Genomic DNA, 12,594 nt, shown 5'->3' with positions numbered 1-12,594 from the left:
GGAGGGAATGATCCCTGTGGAATGCCACCAGGGGGGGTGAAGGGAAGATGTGTTTGGTGGTGGCATCATGCTGGAGTTGGCGGAAATGGTGGAGGATGATCCTTTGAATGTGGAGGCTGGTGGGGTGTTAAGTGAGGACAAGGGGGTCCATATCATGGTTCTGGGAGGGAGAGCAAGGTGTGAGGGCGGATGCGCAGGAGATTGGCAAGACACGGTTGAGGGCCCTGTCAACCACCGTGGGTGGAAAACCTCGGTTAAGGAAGAAGGAAGACATGTCAGAGGAACTGTTTTTGAAAGTGACATCATCAGAACAGATGCGACGGAGGCGAAGGAACTGAGAGAATGGGATGGAGTCCTTACAGGAAGCAGGGTGTGAGGAGCTGTAGTCGAGGTAGCTGTGGGAGTCGGTAGTCTTGTAATGGATATTGGTGGACAGTCTATCACCAGAAATTGAGACAGAGAGGTCAAGGAAGAGAAGGGAAGTGTCAGAGATGGACCATGTGAAAATGATGGAGGGGTGGAAATTGGAAGCAAAATTAATAAATTTTTCCAGGTCCAGACGAGAGCATGAAGCAACACCGAAGTAATCATTGATGTTCCGGAGAAAGAGTTGTAGGAGGGGGCCGGAGTAGGACTGGAACAAGGAATGTTCCACATACCCCATAAAGAGACAGGCATAACTGGGGCCAATGCGGGTACCCATAGCCACACCTTTTATATGGAGGAAGTGAGAGGAGTTTAAGGAGAAATTGTTCAGTGAGAGAACAAGTTCAGCCAGACGGAGGAGAGTAGTGGTGGATGGGGATTGTTCAGGCCTCTGTTCAAGGAAGAAGCGGAGAGCCCTCAGACCATCCTGGTGGGGGATGGAGGAGTAGAGGGATTGGACATCCATGGTGAAGAGGAGGCGGTTGGGGTCAGGGAACTGGAAATTGTTGATATGATGTAGGGTGTCAGAGGAATCACGGATGTAGATGGGAAGGGACTGGACAAGGGGAGAGAGAATGGAGTCAAGATAGCAAGAAATGAGTTCCGTGGGGCAGGAACAGGCTGACATGATCGGTCTGCCGGGACAGTCCTGTTTGTGGATTTTGGGTAGGAAGTAGAAGCGGGCCGTCCGAGGTTGGGAGACTATGAGGTTGGAAGCTGTGGAAGGAAGATCTCCAGAGGAGATGAGGTCAGTAACAGTCCTGGAAACAATGGCTTGATGTTCAGTGGTGGGGTCATGGTCCAGGGGAGGTAGGAAGAAGTGTCTGCGAGTTGACGCTCAGCCTCTGCGAGGTAGAGGTCAGTGCGCCAGACAACAACAGCACCACCCTTGTCAGCAATTTTGATGACAATATCAGGGTTGGACCTCAGAGAACGGAGTGCAGCAAGTTCAGAGAGAGACAGGTAAGAGTGGGTGAGAGGTGCAGAGAAATTGAGACGACTGATGTCATGCCGACAGTTCTCAATGAAAAGATCAGGAGAAGGTAAGAATCCAGAGGGAGGGGTCCAGGTGGTGGGCGAATATTGGAGGCGGGTAAAAGGATCCGTTGAATGGGGAGAGGACTCCTGCCCAAAGAAGTGAGCACAGAGACGAAGGCGGTGGAAGAAGAGTTCAGCATCGTGCCGAGCCAGAAATTCATTGAGATGAGGGCGTAAGGGTATGAAGCTAAGTCCTTTGCTGAGCACTGAATGTTCAGCATCAGAGAGGGGAAGGTCAGGGGGCATGGTGAATACACGGCCGGGGCTGGGATTGGAAGACAGGATGGGGACAGAGGGTCAGGCAGGGGTGGAAGGTCCCGGATGGGTGTTGGTGTCGATGAGTTGTTGGAGCTTGTGTTCCTTTGCACCTGAAAGAAAGAGACAAAGTTTCTTGTTGAGGCGTCGGATGAGGCGAAGAATAAAATGAAAATGGGGGCACGCGCAGCTTAGAAATAGGGTGTGGCGGTGCTGCTGGAGGGAGAGGTCGAGTGTATTCATATGGCGGTGCATGGCACTGAGTGTGGATCTCAGAATGCAAGGAGAACAGCAGTCCGAGGAGCGTTGTATGTCCCGAAGATACCTGTAATCCTGGGTGGATTCGAAACATGAGGGATGGAATTTCAATTGAAATCCACGTGGGGTGAGTTGGAGACGGAGACAGTCACTGAAAAAGGAAATATGGCTGTGAAAGCGGGTTTTAGTAAACACCTTGTCAAACACCAGGAGAGAAATGGAAAGCAATGTTAGTGAAGAAGGCAAAAGAGAGATACGGAAATCCTGTCGGAGAGAAGAGCAATACTTCTTCAAGGTAGGCATTCCTTGAAGAGAAGTGGCAGTCAATTAAACACTAAGATAAAAGCAAAAAACTGCAGATGCTAGAAATCCAAAACATAACTAAAAATACCTGGAAAAACTCAGCAGGTCGAATACAGTAGACTAAATTGAGGGAAGTGCAAATGAAATGCTGCTTTGGGCCCTTGGACGGTGAGGAGAGGGGAAGTAAAGGAGCAGGTGTTGCACCTTCTGCAGTTGCATGGGAAGGTGCCATGGGAAGGGGTTGAGGTGTAGCGGGTGATGGAGGAGTGGACCAGGGTGTCCCAGAGTGAACGATCCCTGCGGAATGCCGCCGGGGGGGTGAAGGGAAGATGTGTTTGGTGGTGGCATCATGCTGGAGTTGGCGGAAACGGCGGAGGATGATCCTTTGAATGTGGAGGCTGGTGAGGTGTTAAGTGAGGACAAGGGGGTCCATATCATGGTTCTGGAAGGGAGAGGAAGGTGTGAGGGCGGATGCGCAGGAGATTGGCAAGACACGGTTGAGGGCCCTGTCAACCACTGTGGGTGGAAAACCTCGGTTAAGGAAGAAGGAAGACATGTCAGAGGAACTGTTTTTGAAAGTGACATCATCAGAACAGATGCGACGGAGGTGAAGGAACTGAGAGAATGGGATGGAGTCCTTAGAGGAAGCTGGGTTTGAGGAGCTATAGTCAAGGTAGCTGTGGGAGTCGGTAGTCTTGTAATGGATATTGGTGGAAAGTCTATCACCAGAAATTGAAACAGAGAGGTCAAGGAAGGGAAAGGCAGTGTCAGAGATGGACCATGTGAAAATGATGGAGGGGTGGAAATTGGAAGCAAAATTAATAAATTTTTCCAGGTCCAGACGAGAGCATGAAGCAGCACCGAAGCAATCATCGATGTACCGGAGAAAGAGTTGTGGGAAGGGGCCGGAGTAGGACTGGAACAAGGAATTTTCCACATACCCCATAAAGAGACAGGCATAACTGGGGCCCATGCGGGTACCCATAGCCACACCTTTTATTTGGAGGAAGTGAGAGGAGTTTAAGGAGAAATTGTTCAGTGAGAGAACAAGTTCAGCCAGATGGAGGAGAGTAGTGGTGGATGGGGATTGTTCGGGCCTCGCCTCATTTAGGCCAATCAAATGCAATAACGTCATTGATCATGCTGTGGGTTGTGACTTGGAAAGAGTTAATAAGCAACAGCTTTCACTGACGAAGGCACATACCAAGTTTGAAACTGAAGTTTGCAGAGCCTGCTGTCTGCAGGGAAGCAGAAGACCGCAGAAGTGATGGGGAAAGAGCAGAGACCGAGTGTCGACCTGCGCCCAAAGCTGAACCGGGAAGCAAGAACCACGATACGCCTGTAAAGTCGCTGCCCTGCTGTGATAAGTATTAACTTATAACTTATTAAAGATTCCTGAGTAACTTAAACCAAACTGTCTCCTGTTGCCTGTATGGTTAAAGTCTCAAATGAACAAAATTGGAATTTAAGTTCAAATAATGCCTGGAACTTACATGCACTGTGGGTGCACCTATACCACATGGACTGCAGCGGTTCAAGAAGGCAGCTCACCATTTCCGTCTCAAGGGCAATTAGGGATGGGCAATAAATGCTGGCCTAGCCGCTGATGCCCACATCCCTGAACAAATAAAAAATAAAGCTATGTCCTGTACACAAAAGACAGAACAAGTCCAACCCAGCCAATTACTGCCCCATCAGTCTGCTCTGCAGCATTAGTAAAGTGATGGAAGGGGTCATTAACAGTGCTATCAAGCAGCACTTGCTTCATAATGACTTTCTCACTGATGTTCAGTTTGGGTTCCACCAGGGCCACTCAACTCCTGACCTCATTACAGCCTTAGTTCAAACATGAACAAAAGAGCTGAACTCCCAAGGTGAGGTGAGAGTGCTTGGTATCAAGACAGCATTTCATGACAGCGTGTCATCAAGGAGCCTTAGCAAAACTGGAGTCAATAGGAATCAGGGAGAAAACTCTCCGCTGGTTGGAGCCATAGCACAAAGGAAGATGGTTGCAGTGACCTCACTGCAGGAGTTCCTCAGGATAGTGTCCTAGGCCCAACCATCTTCAGCTGCTTTATCAATTACCTTCCTTCTAACATAAGGTCAGATATTCGCTGATGACTGCACAATATCAGCATCATTCACCGCTGCTCAGATGCTAAAGCAGTCCATGTCCAAATGCAGCAAGACCCAGACAATATCCAGGCTTGGGCTGACAAGTGGCAAATAACATTTGCGCCACACAAGTGCCAGGCAACGACCATCTCCAACAAGAGAGAATCTAACCATCGCCCCTTGACATTCAATGGCATTACCATCACTGAATCTCCCACTATCAAAATCCTTTGTTACCATTGATCAGAAAATGAACTGGGCTAGCCATATAAATACTGTAACTACAAGGGCAGGTCAAAGGCCAAGAATGCTGAGGCGAGTAACTCACCTCCTGACTCCCTAAAGCCTGTCCACCATATCCAAGGCACAAGTCAGGAGTGTGATGGAATACTCTCCACTTGCTTGGATGAGTGCAGCTCCAAAAATACTCAAGAGGCTTGAAAGCATCCAGGACAAAGCAGCCCGCTTGTTTGGCATCATATCCACAAACATTCACTCCCTCCGCTACTGACGCACAGTGGCAGCAGTATTTACCATCTACAAGATGCACTGCAGGAACTCACCAAGGCTCCTTAGACAGCAACTTCCAACCGACAACCACTACCATCTAGAAGGACAAGGGCAGCAGATAGATGGGAACACCACCACCTGGAAGTTCCCCTCCAAGACACTCACCATCCTGACTTGGAAATATATCATTGTTCCTTCACTGTCGCTGGGTCAAAATCCTGGAACTCCCTCCCTAACAGCACTGTGGGTGTACCTACACCACATGGACTGCAGCAGTTCAAGATGGCAGCTCACCACCACCTGCTGGCCCAGCCAGTGATGCCCACATCCCATGAATAAATTTTTAAAAATGCACTTTATAATGTTCTTTTTTAGATGGCTCCAGTGAAGCACATTGAGGTGCACGGTTCTGGCCTGCATATTATAAAAAGGATATAGAGAGAAGATGCAAAAATATTAACAAGGATAATGCCAGGAATAAGAGGTTATACTAATCAAGGAAGATTGAACCAGCTTGGATGTTTTTCTCCAGAAAGGAGAACTCTAAAAGGTGACCTAATAGAGATTTTTAAGATTTTGAAATGGTTTGATAGGATAGATGCAGAGAAAATGTTTCCACTGAGGAGTTCAAAGGGCCCTATATATAAGGAAGTCAAAAATAAATTCAATAGGGAATTCAGCAGACACTTCTTCCCAGAATGGTTAGAATGTTGAACTCACTACTGAATGAATGAATTAAGGCGAGTAGTATAGAGGGAGAAAGTAATTGGAGGTTAATTCACACAAGTCCTGTTCCCCTCTCACTCCAGTACTCGCTGGTCTACACTGGCCCCCAGATAAGCAATATCTTGATTTTAAACTTCTCATCCTTATTTTGAAATCCCTCTACAGTCTCGCTCCTCCCTTTTTCTGTAACATCCCCCAGCCCTACTATCCTCCAGGATATCAGCCCTCCTCCAATTCTCACCTCCTTCGCATCCATGATTTTATTCACTCCCAGGTTGATTTTTTTTTTGTTGAAAAATATACTTTATTCATACAATATCTGGAAGAACATTCCAAACCATTTCAAAATCACAATCACAAAAGTACAATCAGATTCAACTTTTACACATGGATCACGAGGTGCATCAATACAATCAATGAATATTACAATCATTTCAATATGGTCAATGCAGACAATCAGACAATGGTATTGGAGTTATCAACATACATCACGTTGCACTCTGAGGTGCTTCAATACATTTATAATACAATTAGTATTCACTGCATACATTCATTTTGAGCTGTACAGCCCAAGGGATCTATACCTTCCCCAGCCCCTCGGTGCACTGTGGCAGAAAGGTCTTAGACAGCGACCCTTCCCCATTGCGCTTTTGCGGCGGCTGCCCCAAGATTTAGTGTGTCCCTCAGCACGTAGTCCTGGACCTTGGAATGTGCCAGTCTGCAACACTCGGTCGGGAACAACTCTTTGCGCTGGAAGACCAACAAGTTTCGGGCAGACCAAAGAGCGTCTTTCACTGAGTTGATGATCCTCCAGCTGCAGTTGATGTTTGTCTCGGTGTGTGTCCCTGGGAACAGCCCGTAGAGCACAGAGTCCTGTGTCACAGAACTGCTCGGGATGAACCTCGACAGAAAACACTGCATCTCTCTCCAGAGTTTCTTTGCAAAGGCACAATCCACAAGGAGGTGAACAATGGTCTCGTCCCCACCACAGCCACCTCGAGGGCAACGTGCAGAGGGGGTGAGACTCCTGGCGTGTAGGAAGGATCTGACGGGGAGTGCCTTTCTCACCACCAGCCAAGCTAGGCCTTGGTGCTTGTTGGAAAGTTCTGGCGATGAGGCATTCTGCCAAATGACTTTGACAGTCTGCTCGGGGAATCATCCCACAGAATCTACCCTCTTCTTTTCCCGCAGGGCCTCTAAGACGTTACGTGCCGACCACTGCCTGATGGACTTGTGGTCAAAGGTGTTTCTCTGCATACATTTTTCCTCCAGGGACAGGTGGTAGGGCATGGTCCAACTACTTGGAGCGTTCCGCGGCAGCGTGGCCAGACCCATCCTTCGCAACACCGGGGACAGGTAGAACCTCAGCACATAGTGACACTTGGTGTTTGCATACCAAGGGTCTATGCACAGCTGATGCAGCCGCACACAAAGATGACCATCAGTATGAGGGCGATGTTGGGCACGTTTTTTCTCCCTATATCTAGAGGCTTGTACATCGCGTCCCTGCGGACATGATCCATTTTCGACCTCCAGATAAAGCGGAAGATGGCTCGGGTGATCGCCATCGTGCAGGAGTCTGGAATGGGCCAGACCTGCGCCACGTACAGCAACAGCGAGAGTGCCTCACACCTGATGATCAGGTTCTTACCCGCAATGGAGAAGGAAGGAGCGTCACCCCCACATGCCCAGTTTTCTTTTCACCATAGACACTCGCTCCTTCCAGTTTCTAACGCATGCCCCGGTCCCTCTGAACCATATCCCCAGCACCTTCAGGCCGTCAGCCCTGATGGTGAAGGGGACAAAGGATCGGTCAGCCCAGTTCCCAAAGCCACGATTTACCTTGGCTCCCGAGGCCAGTTCGAACTGGTCGCAGATGCGGATCAGTCTGCGTACCGACAGCGGATCCAAGCAGAAGATGGCGACATCATCCATGTACAGGGAGGCTTTGACCTGAGTGCCTCCACTGCCTGGGATCATCACTCTTCTTATGCACGGATCCTTCCTGATGGACTCGGCAAAGGGTTCTATGCAACACACAAACAGGACACGGAGAGAGGGCAGCCCTGCCTGACTCCAGATTTAATCAGAAAGCTATCTGATTCCCACCCATTGATTGAGACTGTGCTACTGATGTTAGTGTAGAGCAGTTGGATCCAATTGCGAATTCCCTCCCCAAACCCCATTTTGGAGAGTACATCCACCATGTTGGTGTGCGATATTCCGTCCAGGCCCTTCTCCTGATCCAGTCTGATGAGGCAGGTATCCACACCCCTGTCCTGCACATAGGCAATCGTATCCCTGAGCAGCGCGAGGCTGTCAGAGATCTTCCTGCCCGGCACAGAGCAGGTCTGGTCAGGGTGGATCACCAATTCCAGAGCGGACTTGACCCGATTGGCGATGACCTTCGACAGAATCTTATAGTCCACATTCAACAGTGAAATGGATTGCCAATTTCTAATTTCCTCCCTTTCCCCCTTGTGCTTGTAGATGAGGGTGATGATGCCTTTCCTCATGGATTCTGACATGCTGCCGGCCAGGAGCATACTCTCGTACACTCCTAGCAGGTCTGGGCCGATCAAGTCCCACAGAGCCGAATACAACTCCGCCGGCAAGCCGTCGCTTCCGGGAGTTTTACTCTTCTCGAAGGACTCAAGGGCCTTAGTCAGTTTATCAGGAGTTAGCGGTTTTTCCAGGCTCTCCCGTGTACTGTCGTCTAAGACCTCCGTGATAGAGGACAGGAAGGACTGGGAGGCCGTGCTGTCTGTGGGCTTCACGTCATACAATCCGGCATAAAAGGATTTGCTGATCCTCAAAATGTCGGACTGCGATGACTTTACTGAGCCGTCTTCTTCCTTCAGGCTGCTGATCACAGAGCTCTCTCTGTGTATCTTTTGGAAGAAGAAACGTGAGCACGTCTCATCCTGCTCCACGGAGCGGACTCTGGAACGGAAGATGATGCTGGAGGCCTCCGAGGCAAAGAACGAGGCTTGCTGGCTCTTCACCTCTTGGAGTTCCTCCTTGACACTGACCTCCATCGACTGCAGCCGGAGCAGATTCTGCATGTTTTTCTGGAGTCAGGACATTTCCCTCTGTTCCTTTCTAGCTTTCTGGGTGCCTTTGAGGATGAAAAACCTCTTGATGTTTCCCTTGATCGCTTCCCACCAGTGTGTCTCAAAGAGCGTTTTCACGGTTCTCCAACCTTTGTAATCCCTCTTGAGCTCCCCAATGTTCTCTGGGGTCAGCAGTTGCACGTTTAGCTTCCATGCCCCCCTGGCCACCCTCTGGTCTTCCTCTAAGTGACAGTCAGCCAGTAGGAGGCAGTGGTCAGAGAAGAACACCGACTTGACATCGGTGGATCTGACCGCGAACGCGCGGGACACAAACAGGAAGTCTAACCTGGAACGGATGGACCCGTCTAGCCGCGACCAGGTGTATCTATGCTGCACTCCATCTGCAGGGTTGCTGAAGATGTCGTGCAGCTTGGAATCCTTAACTGTTTCCATCAGGGATCTGGACGTAGCGTCCAATCTGCTGTCGGCCCTGCCGGATCTTCCAGCCCCATCGATGATGCAGTTGAAGTCACCGCCCAGAGTGACCGGCCTGGAGGTCGCCAGCAGCAGTGGGAGCTGCTGAAAAACCACCAGCCGCTCGGCCCCTTGTGATGGGGCATACACGTTAATTAACCGGAGTGGAGCGTTCTTGTACATTACATCTGCTATGAGGAGGCTCCCGCCAACCACCTCCTTAACCTCGGAGACAGTGAAGTTGCCTCCCCGCAGCAGAATATCCAGGCCAGAGGAACGAGAGTCGTTTCCCCCTGCCAGATCGATGGCCCATGGGACCACCATCGTGACCATTACCTATAGGAGCTGAGGTGCGGTATCACACACTCCTGCAGAAACATCAGGTCAGCTTTGACCTTGGCAAGGTAGTCCAAAGTCGCAACACATCGAGTAGTAGATTTAATGCTAACCACATTTATGGATACAATCTTTACACCCATTTTAAAGCATTTAGTCTCTTACCAAACCTGTTGTCTCTGAGAGTCCCAGACCTTTGGCCTGCTCTTGCATCCCTATAGTGTTCACAAATTGCCTCACTTTGGATGGGCTGAGGAAACCGTCCTGAACCTCCCCATTGGAGATGTTCTGCTCAGGTGGCATCTGGGGGTTCATGTAGAGAACGGGATTTGAAATGTCCTCTGTTAGAGAAGCTTCTCCAATCCTCTCCCCCTCTGGGGCGTTGCTGCTCCTGGCTTCCCAGAGCTGGGGTGCGCTGGCCTCCTCGGGTTGTGGGCAAAGTTGGGGTGCGCTGGTCTCCTCATTGTCTCCAATGTTCTGGAGCTCGGGTGACTCGTCCTCCAACTCCCTAGAGCTTTGCCGCTTCTTCTGTAGGTGCCGCCCTTGCACTTCTTCGTCCGAAGAGCAGCTGCCCTTGTCTTCCGTGTCAGATGGGAGACGCCTCTTGCCACTTGTCTGGGAAGTGGCTTGGTCCTTTCTTAGCCCCTTCTTCCTTTTGGCTCTCTTCACCAGCTGCCACTCCCCCTGCTGATTTTCTGCTGCTTCCTCCTCCATTGATTCGCTCTCCTGAGGATTGGGAGGTTCAGGGGGTAGGCGTTTGGGGCAGGTCCTGTAGAGGTGACCTGCCTTGCCACACAGGTTGCAGCACTTAGTCTGTTTGCAGTCCTTTGTCTGGTGCCCTTCCTGTTTGCAATTCTTGCAGAGGGCGGCGCTGCAGTTGGCCACCACATGACCAGACTTGCCTCATGAGCGACAAAGTTTGGGCTACCCAGCGTAGACAAGGGAGCCACGGCTTCTCTCGATAGCGAAGCTGGAAGGAGGGTGGAAGATGGCTCCCTTACCGTCGGTCTTGAGCGTGACCTAAACCTGGTGTTTGCATGTCCAAATCCCGAAAGCGTCTCTAACGTCGGTGCAGCTCCCAACCTTGTCGACGTACCTGGCGAGGAAGGTGAACACGTCGGCGACAGGGACATAGGGGTTGTAGAGATGCACCGTCACCACACGGTCCCATTGCAACGGCAGAGCAAATAGCGGCTCCACCGTCAGGATCTTCATCTCCGGCTGGTCTCTCTTCTCCTCAAACACCTTCAGGAACTTGACGCAAGCTGCCACATGCTTGAAAGTCACGTCGAAATATCCAGCGCTGGGGAAGTCTCGCAGGGAGTAGATCTCCTCCAAATCCACACGCCTTCAACAGGATCTGTTTGATGAAGAAGGCTCGATCCATGGGTGCTCCTCCTTCGCTGTCCTTCACCGTGACCCGGACTTATAAAGCCTCAGCAGCACATCCCTGCTTTTATATTCTAGTCCTCTCGAAATAAATGCCAACATTGCATTTGCCTTCCTAACTACCGACTCAACCTGCAAGTTAACCTTAAGAGAATCCTGGACTAGGACTCCCAAGTCCCTTTGCACCCCAGACTTCTGAATTCTCTCCCCATTTAGAAAATAGTCTATGCCTCTATTCTTCCCACTTAAAGTGCATGACCTCACACTTCCCCACGTTGTATTCCATCTGCCACTTCTTTGCCCATTCTCCTAACCTGTCCAAATCCTTCTGCAGCCTCCCCGCCTCCTCAATACTACCTGTCCCTCCACCTATCTTTGTATCATCTGCAAACTTAGCCAGGATGCCCTCAGTTCCTTCATCTAGATCATTAATGTATAAAGTGAAAAGTTGTGGTCCCAACACTGACCCTTGCGGAACTCCACTAGTCACCGGCCGCCATCCTGAGAAGGACCCCCTTATCCCCACTCTCTGCCTCCTGCCAGACAGCCAATCTTCTATCCATGCTAGTACCTTGCCTCTAACACCATGGGCTCTTATCTTACTGAGCAGCCTCCTGTGCGGCACCTTGTCAAAGGCCTTCTGGAAGTCCAAGTAGATAACATCCATTGGCTCTCCTTTGTCTAACCTACTCGTTACCTCCTCAAAAAATTCTAACAGATTTGTCAGGCATGACCTCCCCTTGATGAAACCATGCTGACTTTGCCCGATTTTACCATGAACCTCCAAGTATTCTGAAATCTCATCCTTAATAATGGACTCTAAAATCTTATCAATGACCGAGGTCAGGCTAATCGGCCTGTAATTTCCTGTCTTTTGCCTCACTCCCTTCTTAAACAGGGGGGTTACATTAGCGATTTTCCAGTCCTCTGGGACCCTCCCTGACTCCAGTGATTCCTGAAAGATCGCCACTAACGCCTCCACTATCTCTTCAGCTATCTCCTTCAGAACGCTGGGGTGTAATCCATCAGGTCCAGGTGATTTATCCACCTTCAGACCTTTCAGTTTTCCTAGCACCTTCTCCTTGGTAATGGCCACCATACTCACCTCTGCCCCCCGACTCTCTTGAACTTTGGGGATGTCACTCGTGTCTTCCACTGTGAAGAGTGACGTAAAGTACCTATTCAGTTCCTCCGCCATTTCTTTGTTCCCCACTACTACTTCTCCAGCGTCATTTTCCAGCAGCCCAAGGTCCACTTTTGCCTCTCTCTTACCTTTTATATATCTAAAAAAACTCTTGCAATCTTCTTTTATATTACTGGCTAGTTTACCCTCATATTTAATCTTCTCCCTCCTTATTTCTTTTTCAGTTATCCTCTGTTGGTCTTTGTAGGTTTCCCAATCCCCTGGTTTCCCACTGCTCTTCGCCGCATTGTATGCTTTCTCTTTAGCTTTTATGCTGTCCCTGACTCCCCTTGTCAGCCATGGTTGCCTTGTCCTCCCTTTAGTATGCTTCTTCTTCCTAGGGATGAATTTTTGCTGTGTCTCCCAAATTACTCCCAGAAACTCCTGCCATTGCTGTTCCACTGTCTTTCCTGCTAGGCTCATCTCCCAGTCAATTCTGGCCAACTCCTCACTCATGCCTCTGTAGTTGCCTTTATTCAACTGTAATACTGTTACATCTGATTCCAGCTTTTTCCTCTCAAATTGCAG

The sequence above is a fragment of the Cetorhinus maximus genome, chromosome 8 (assembly GCF_964194155.1).
Source record: "Cetorhinus maximus chromosome 8, sCetMax3.hap1.1, whole genome shotgun sequence".
NCBI classification, from domain to species: Eukaryota; Metazoa; Chordata; class Chondrichthyes; order Lamniformes; family Cetorhinidae; genus Cetorhinus; species Cetorhinus maximus.
The sequence above is the reverse complement of the archived record's forward strand: the minus strand, read 5'-3'. Positions refer to the sequence as shown.